This window comes from Tachypleus tridentatus, unplaced genomic scaffold (genome assembly GCF_004210375.1).
Source record: "Tachypleus tridentatus isolate NWPU-2018 unplaced genomic scaffold, ASM421037v1 Hic_cluster_2, whole genome shotgun sequence".
Taxonomy (NCBI): domain Eukaryota; kingdom Metazoa; phylum Arthropoda; class Merostomata; order Xiphosura; family Limulidae; genus Tachypleus; species Tachypleus tridentatus.
In genome coordinates, this window is record NW_027467782.1 from 16350253 (window position 1) to 16360144 (window position 9892).

At 36.3% G+C, this 9892-nt stretch overlaps 1 long non-coding RNA gene across 1 annotated transcript; it reads left to right on the forward strand.

The window, feature by feature from the left end:
• The first annotated feature begins 764 nt into the window (after window positions 1-764).
• On the forward strand, window positions 765-8601 carry LOC143243156 (uncharacterized). Its single transcript, XR_013024081.1, has 4 exons — window positions 765-884; window positions 1768-1875; window positions 8118-8225; window positions 8372-8601. It is a non-coding gene; the product is annotated as an uncharacterized LOC143243156 (long non-coding RNA).
• The last annotated feature ends 1291 nt before the right edge of the window (window positions 8602-9892 follow it).

Here is a 9892-nt window from a genome sequence, read left to right on the forward strand (position 1 = left end):
CTCAAACTTTAGTTTTTAAGATCTCGCACTTTTATGTGATAAAGTGGAAAGTGTGTGGGGAAACGTTATGATGTTAAAAGTGTGCAATAACAAGTCCACCAATTTTTAATACAGCCGATAAAGTCGGCATTTTGAGATTGCAATAATTTACTGATCTGAGTAACAAAATCAAAGAATGATTTTAATAAACTAGTCACCATTATATATAAACCAGTTTTATGTATCAATTATTAACAATAGAGCTTTTCTTACATCTTAGACTATCTGTATGTAACCAGTTGATTGGATCTTGGTAACTGGAATATTGTTAATAAATTAAATTATAAATCTGACGTAAGACATTTAACACTTTATTAACATCAGTTGACACTTACATTGTACCTTTCATCCTTTTAATTTTGTGTTTTAGTTATTACATTATGTTTTGGGTTTGTTTGTATTCAAATCCGATTTTAAGCGTTTAGAGCTTACAATCTTACCACCGATGTTGTGGACATGAGGTATTACTATAATGTTTAAGTTTAAACACCAGAAGATAGAAAACATTAAGAAACCGTCACACCTAACTTGTGTAATTACTTGTGTTTTATTACCAATAATAGATATTAGAGTGAACTAGTTTTAAACTTTATTTTTCAAGTTCAGACCAGTTATATGAGATATTTAGATACATTACTGTTTATAGTAATTAGAACATGTTTGTTCATGATAATTGGTTAGATATAACAAACGGTTCGTTGTTGGTCATTTTGCACACGAATCTTTTTCTCGATGCAAATAAAAACTTCCACCACAGACAGGTTAGACGGAAATTACAGTTAGAAGCAGAAAAGATAGTGTTTTACTAGTGGCAATAATGACGGACACAGCTTGTAAATGTGGAGGTAGGGTCTAGTTTATGTTGTGCTGTAAATAATAATCAGGATGTGTATATTAGGTATTTGAGTGTATGTTAAATAATATTATAAACAAGTAGGGGGAGTTGAGGAACAAATTATAGACATGAGTAAATAAATGTTGGTGATGTTGTGTATGTCAGACTAGTTTGGATAATGTTTGTGAAGTATTTTGGATATGTGAAGTAAGGGTGATGTAGTAATAAACAAAACTTTATAAATAGTACTTAAAAGTTTATCGGTTTAACTTTAATGTGAAATATCAACATAAATATGCTTGGTTGGGTTTAAGCTTTTCTTACGATTCACTCGATTACTTTCAATGTTGGTAGACCTACTATATCTATTTGTAACACTACCAATAATATATTTTATTGAAACTTGTACGTGTTTTCTCAAATCAAAGCCACATCAGGCTATCTGCCGATTCGCCTAGGGGAATCGAACCCCTCATTTTACCGTTGTAAATCCGAAGACATACCGCTGTACTACCGGGACCATTTATTGTACCTTAAGCTAAACATAAACCTTAATTTTAACCAAACTTTTTAAAATGTAATTAAACCTTAAACTCCCAATTTTCACCACTTGCATTATTTATATTTAAATGTTTTATCTATTGCATACAACCTGTTTCTTATTTTGCTTTTTGTGACGAGCTGGCTGTAAGTGTAGTGATTTACTTAACGAATTGTGGGTAATATGTATTGTAACTACTACACAATAACAAGTGTTTACATGTATATTACTTGTAAACAACGAAAACGTTTCATTACATGAGTAATAATGAATTAACTTGTAGTTCTAATACTATAAATCTGTGTAGCATTCATACCTTACTTATGTTCTATTTGTCTTCTCTTCCATGAAGATCAAATGTGCACGTGCATCAAACAATGCACGTGTGGCAAAGAACAGGGTTGTAAGTGCACCACGTGCAACAAGAAAGACGAAACTGAAAGAAGTTGTAGGTGTGAAGGTATGAAATGTTTTCTTAATACATGGGCAGCTATTAACATCCGTTTACTTAACTAGCAGGAGCTATTCAGCTATTAATATCTCTGGTTTATAACATTTTAATATTCTCTTGGGTTTTTAATTTTTTGGTTTTAAATGTAGCGGTTTTCACCTTTTGCCCTCCTATAAAGGGTGAACCCCCCTTACCTTGTATACGTCTACTGAACCTTCATTCTACTTCGTAACTAAAACTTATTTGAAAGACTACAAGTGCTTTCGGTTAATATCGACTGCACACTTTAATATGTAACGTAACGCAAATCGATATTAAGTAACATGGTAATAACACTGCTAAAAATAGCAGTATCATTGCACCAACAATAATAGTGTAACACGCATAGTCTTGCCATACCTCCACTTGAGGGGTCTGTCCTGATGCCCCGTCCGGTTTATTACTTTGTGCCAGTTGACTCGGTCTTAGATCAAATATTATAAATTCTAAAAAGGATTCATGCAAAATGTAGATCTGCATACAGACCAAGCTTGTGTGTTCCCAATTCTTCATTTTAGTTAATGGGTAAATAAAGCGATATTGCTGTAACATTCAAATTGCAAACTCGTTATCCGAAATTCGGATAACTTGAACCGTAATTATTTAAGTAACTGCCGCTGCAGAAGCGGTGATCGATACCTTTATGGAAAGCTTTCTTTTCTGGAAGTGTCTTTGCTCCACTTTCTTTACAGTATTTACCACATGTGTAAATTGGTACATATTGAATTAATTTCGTTCTTTCATTTTAGAAATTCTAGTCAGTGTCTAAAGCTGGTGCAAGAACTTGCACATTTAACAGTGAATTTCATACAAATATGAATTTTGACAAGGAAAACAAAATCAAATGTTTGCATTATTTATCTATACTGTTTGTTTTCATTTATGGTGATCTCTCGAACAAAACCTAACTACTAAACATGCAGCTACTCACTCCATAGTTCGACTTTGTGTTCTTCAAACTGCCTGACGATGCTCTTGTTAAAAGCTACCAAAGAGCAACCTTCGCTTATCACAGTTCTATCAACATCAGCTTTCAAATGTTGACTGCTTTTCGTAACTATGTTTGAACCAAAGATCCGTTCTACCAAAACGAATAATGAGGGTTATTTGTAATTCGATTACTCCTTCCTTGAAGACATTAACTAGATGTAGTCATAATTCGTTTCACCTGCAGCCGATGCTTCATATCGGTAACCTGTCAATTATACGTGTCTACGTGCAATTTTCCTTCCCAGAGTAAAATTGTTTCTTCTACACTTCCAATTGATTCCTTGAGTGACGTCAGAAATCTCGTCGAATTGCTTGGTGTCCACTTAAACAAACTAACATGACTTATCACGTTTTTTTTGTTGTTGTGAGAACTAAAGTCCAAGCTTATATGTATAAATAATAAAGGGGGGACAACGTATGTAGTTGATGTAACAAATAACCTTTCACAAATATTTCTCCTCGGTATGGATTTCTTCCCTTTAGTGAGAGGACCACCCAAGGAAAGTTCAGTTTCCCTCCAGTATTTACACATCCACCCGCATGTTTCCCGTGCGTGACAATTCGTGAAATGGAAAGATAAGATCCTCATGGTTGGTGTGTCCTCCCCTAACACACCTCTTTGGCCTTTACACCTATAGATGGGTGGCCTTGAGATTATTCCCCTCCCCTTAGGACAATCGGCTGGTCCACTTGGACTAGGGTCAACCAAGTACCAGTGTTGGATGTTCTTATCAGGTGAAGTAAACATTTTATCTGATACTGATGTCTGAGTATAGTGCTCACCAAACTCTGGCGTTGGTCAAGTGACGTTGTAGTACGTCCCGTTACAGGGCTCCATGGTGGGTGGGTTCAGGGGCCACTGAAATTTCCCTCTATAATTGAATTTTCTAACTAAAAACTTCAAATAGTGGCACACTGTCCCAAGGTAAACGAACACATCTTGAAGATTCTGAGCAGCAATCCTTACCACCTGTTCTACCTCCATTTTCTATATCTACGTTCTCTTTCAGACACGCCTTTAAGCCAAATGTCTTTTATTCAGAATGAACCTGTCAGTCAGCAAGTCACTAAATAAGCTCCAATCTAGTGACATTAATGGTGGTAAGATCCCATTGCAACACGGTGAACTCCTCTTGCATTCAAAGGTAATTGAGGATATGCCTATTGAGGTTACACCTCGTGCTACTTTAAATTCATCATGAAGAATTATTGTTGAAGAATTGAGAAACATCCCAGAGTCAAATTTTCACCGGTGTCTCTGCTAAAGGAGTTTCTACAGTGAGGTCCATCTCCATTCTCAAAGATGGAATTATGATGCTGACAAATATCCTTGTTCTTGCACTTCCATCCCCACGTCCACCTGGCACCATCATAACAGGTTATCTTAATACCAGGGTACGACCATATATACCAAACCTTCTGTTTCCAATATCGGAGGTTCAGTCATTGAAAGACTTCATGTCGTGGTTCCCTGACTCGTGCTAGTTGTAGTAACAAGGACCATGATGCCTACTAGCATAAACTGTCCTCAATTGCACTGGCTCTCACTAATCCTACTTTTGTTCTTATCTCTGAACATCCATACGTATTCAAATCGAATGATCTTCAACACCTATCTTTTAATTTACACACATTCCAACAAACTACAAACTCCACATTCTTTATTTGTGGATACATGCATTTCTTTCAATACATCTTCCACCCCAAGATGCAAAACAAGCATTCGTTCACTGGAATCTCCTAACAGCAAAGACTTGCCCAATAGAACTAAGGCAAAATTAATGAAGGTCTCCATACCTCCCTCGAATAAGAAAAATTACGTGGTGGTAAACAGAAGGGTTCTCCACCCAATTCGCCAACACAGCCACCATAATACAATGGAACTATAGAAGGTTACATTCTAATCTGGATGACATCAAAACACTAATTACTTCCCACCATCCTCTCTCCTTATAGAATACATTTCTCAACCTCCCATTAGATTAGTTACCTTCAGGCATTTTTATTTGTACAGAAATGAGTCTGTGTGAACGAATGCATGGAGGGGTGGCATTGTTGGTAAATCAGCATGTGCACACCTTATCTTTACCACTCGACACACGCTTGGAGGTTGTAGCCCTACGTGTTTCCGTGGGTCTCACAATGGTCGTGGTCGATGCCACCCCGACCTTCGTGCCCTGGTAGAAGCTGGATCAAGCAAACTAGCTCTTTCACTACCCTTGCAGAACCTTGGCTCTGTCTTCGTCTGTAAGCTACCGACAGACCACTCCAGTAACAGAAAGTGTCCGTATAATACAAGCATTTGATCAATATATTCCTAGAATCTCAATATGCTTTCCATTATATTCTCGTCCGTGGTAGAATCCTACGTGTCACATGGCATGAAAGGCTAAAAAAAAACGAGCAAAAATATTTCTGTAGATATCCTACTCTCGAACCACGTCACTTTCCATGCTCAGTGGGTAAGAAATCAAAGCCATAAGGAATGTTGGATTCGGTTCATAACTAGTATATCTTGTACCACCAGTTCCAAACCTGTGGGACAATATTCGAAAGGTCTGTGAGCAATGTAATTTTGTCCCCCTCTTGTTCTTGCTCTGATGGCCAAGAAGTAGCTGATACCCAGACCATCACCGATACAGCAAGTGAAAGCTTTTGCTGGATATCTAGCTCTCCACCTTCTTAGCCACAAAGACTCGAGTGAGCGATCACCTTTTCCTTCAAGCTGTTTACTTCTATGACTAATCCACTCTCTTACACTATTGGAACTCAAATTGGCCTTTACTCAATCTCTCAGTACATCTGTTGTGTCTGATGTATACTAACATGCTTCGTCTGTGTCTCTCACCCAGTATGGGTTCTAACGAGAGTGCTCCACCATAGACCACCTTATTCTGACGTAACGTCAGAGAAGCCATTCTCAAACGACATCGTGTATCAATTCTTTCACACTGACAAGACTTGATACAACATGGAAGTATGGCATTTTGCGAAAATGGCCGTTTGACCATGTTTACTAAACACTTAATGGACAGGAGATTCAAAATTATACGAGGTGTCGCCACTCTAATTCTTCTCTAGAGGAACTTGGAGTCCCTCAGGTATGTATCTAGTGTCGCACTTTTCAGTTTAAAGATTAATGCTGTCGCTGAACAACTCGCTATTGCAAACGGGCTCTGTCGACGACTTTCGCACCTCATATCAGTCGTCAAACACGAGGTACATCGACCAGCAGCTACGGACTACCCTCAATCGCTTTCTAAAATGGACCACAGCAAACTGCTTTAACTTCTCTAAAACCGTCTGCATGTAATTTTGCTTCGATCAATACTAATTGTCTATTTCAATATGTTTATGGTTCATCCTTCTGGTGATCAACATCCGACAATTTGAAAGCAAAGGAAATAGCTTGTGAAGAAAAATGTGTAACTTTCTCAACAGTTTCAAAGATCAACGTACTTTCTTACCTAATCTGAGGAATGTTATATAATATACTTGTTTACCATATACTATTACTAAGAACGTTTTGAGTGAATAGCACTTGATGTATTCATTAGACCTTCAGATCAACAGTTAAGACCACTGCATTATAAACCGAATGTTTGTTTTACTTCGGTTTAAGTGAATTCCTTCGAAAAATAAACTACGGTTTTCTTTGAAAAACGTGTATTTACGTGAACATATGAATGAAATATTAATTAAATATTGATGTTCCTTGCCTTTCGTTTTCTAAATACACTATATAACTTACACGGTATTTTGTTACGACAGCATTATAACTCGAGGGAGGTTGGTTAGTTTATCAAAGCACTTTATACCACTTTCATTACCTATAATCAAATTCGGAAACTGTTCCGCTTTGGAAGTAATGGTAAGCCTAAGTATATATAACTCCAGAGATAATCACTATCTATACCATGTACTCAATGAAACGTAAAGCATTGTTATTTCACCGAATTGTGTTTCCTGCTCCTTCCATACTGGCCTGGCATGGCCAAGCGTGTTAAGGCGTTCGACTCGTAATCCGCGGGTTCGAATCCCAGTTGCACCAAACATTCATTTTCAGCCGTGGGGACGTTATAATGTGACGATCAACCCTATTGTTCGTCAGTGAAAGAGTTGCTGAAGAGTTGGCGGTGGGTGGTGATGACTAGCTGCCTTCCCTCTTGTCTTCCACTGCTAATTTTTTTATTGCTAGCGCAGATAGCCCTCGATCAACTTTGCGCGAAATTCAAAAACAAACGTACTCCTTCTATAAATGACTACTAGAGATATCTTTGAATTCTATGAATCTAAATATTCATATTTAGCGGCTTAACTGTTTAACGATACTAAGATTTCCTTCCATGCGATTTCGTTGTTATAAAAATGGCGTTAATGAAATAGTATGAATCCATAACTCAAAATGCTTATGTTACCATTTACTGTAAGGTTTTATATGGAAGTAAAATCCAGAAATTATAGGTGTTATCAAATATTACCTAAACTGCCTTTTAGAACATAACCAGCCCTAATTATCTAGGGCTATGTCAGTTATGCTTAATATCTAGGTACGTCTTATGTAATATGGAAAGTGGTTTACAAAATCACCTAATACATTTTTCACTTAGGTAAATAACTTTTATCAAACTACGTCAGTTACTTGTCAAACTATATACATAGAGAATTACCATTATTTCATATGCCCCTAACCAAATCTAACTCTTACCAACATGTATTAAGATAGCTCGTGGTTGAACAATAGTAATCCTCTTACTTTTGCGGAATTTCTCACCTTCTACTGACTTCCTAATTTACCACTGAAACTGATTTCGAAAGCTTAACACTACTTAAGCTGTCACGTTTATTAAGTGTGATACTGGGACATAAGAGCTAAACCTATTGTCTGACATCTTTAATCTTAAAAAAAAAAAAAAAAACAATGGAAGTTTCATTAGCAGTTTCAACATGGTTAAAACTTCCAGTTCAAACCACACCTTCACCTCCTATTTCAACAATATTTCGTATCTTAATGACTTGTACTTTAAGAAGTGTTATAACTAACCCACACTATATACACTTCATTATTGGATTTAATCTATTGTGGATTACATAAGTTAAACTGTGTCAGTTGTTTAACTTAACGTCAACCACAAAGTAACGTTTCTGACATAATCAACTATTAATGTGAATTTCAATGTATCATAACACCTAATTAACTTGTGCCACATTCCTCTTCACAGATCCTACATGCACATGTATCGAGAAGTGCACATGTGGTAAAGAAGACGGTTGTGAGTGCATCATGTGCAATAAAAAAGCGGAAACTGAGGATCGATGCCAGTGTACAGGTATGTATAATTTTCCTGTTTAGTCCATATTTTATTGAATTCAACTTTAACCCAAAACACTTATTTCGTCATTCATTACTAAACGTTTATCCCTTGTTTAAACTTCGATTTTTATCATACATGTAATCTTATTTATTCCTTTCTAGAAGGAGAAACCTGCAGTTGAACATCAGAAAGGCGGACTGAATTTCCCAAAACGTTTGCCAGGTTCATATTTAGGTTGCTATTTAATGTATTCTATTTGATTGTTTACTTTGTTATATTTTTTTACTTTTTATTATTCTATTTGCAAATTAATAAATTTTAAAATTTGATATTCTGGTGTAAATTATCAATCTAAAATCACTTAACTAAAGCTTCACGAACATTGACTGTACTTTTTTTTATACTGGCAACTATTGTAGTTGAACCATAATTCTTAAATCTTATTTCCTCTTGATCTATAAGCTACAATTGAAATGCGACTTAATCGTTCTATAAATACTACCCCTAATTACTGCAGTACCAGAGACTTTCATCCTCTCTTGTAGTATCTTTGTTTGTTTGTTTTGGAATTTCGCACAAAGCTACTCGAGGGCTATCTGTGCTAGCCGTCCCTAATTTAGCAGTGTAAGACTAGAGGGAAGGCAGCTAGTCATCACCGCCAACTCTTGGACTACTCTTTTACCAACGAAAAGTGGGATTGATCGTCACATTATAACGCCCCCACAGATGCGAGGGCGAGCATGTTTGGCGCGAACCCGCGACGCTCAGATTACGAAGCGCACGCCTTAATGCGCTAGGCCATGCCAGGCCTCTTGTAGTATCTACAAGATTAGACTGGTATTTATAGGTTGGTTAGAACAACTATCGTCAGTTAGTAAATATAAAGGATTATCTAATACGCATCAAACAAATAGCATTAAATTCACCTGTAATTAAATCTGTTTTCCTAGATTTTCTTACTCCTACTGCAATTTTTCTAGAATTACATCCCACACTTTAAGATCTCGCCGGCTCCTTCAAAACATGAATAATACAACACAAATAAGCCTGTATACTAATATAGGCTTAACACTTAAAAACATAGTATCAACCTATACCAAACATGAAATACTATTGTTTGTTACGGTTAACATTCACTATAACGGAATGTAACTGGTTAATATCTAGTTCTTTCAACTAGTGCATTATTTTCATGTGGATAATAAGATGTGGTTCTTCACTATATATCACAATCTCATTAACAAGATGAAACCAGATAACTTAAAACATCGAACAATGATGTGTGTTTTCAAACCTAACATTTGAGTAATAATAATACAAAATATAGTGAATTAATGCACGTTCTATAAAAACTTTGTTCATCATCTGTTCTTGTAAGGTGGTAATACGAACCTTAAGAAATCGTTATGATTCTTTCAAAACGAATACTCGTGTTGGTGTTCCTGTTACTGTGTAATTAGTTTAATAAATGTCTCGTTTGTTAAGCTTAAAGCTACCGAGGGGACATTTGTTAGGCGAACAACAATTTCAGCCTACAATACATTGCCTTAGCATCTTTCACGGGAGATTTCGACCCACGTAACTTTATTCATCCATGTTTTTCTTGAATTTTACGACACTTCAGATTACTGGTTCATGAGTTTAAGCTGTTTTCTATTCAGTGTTTAATTCAGTTGAATCGC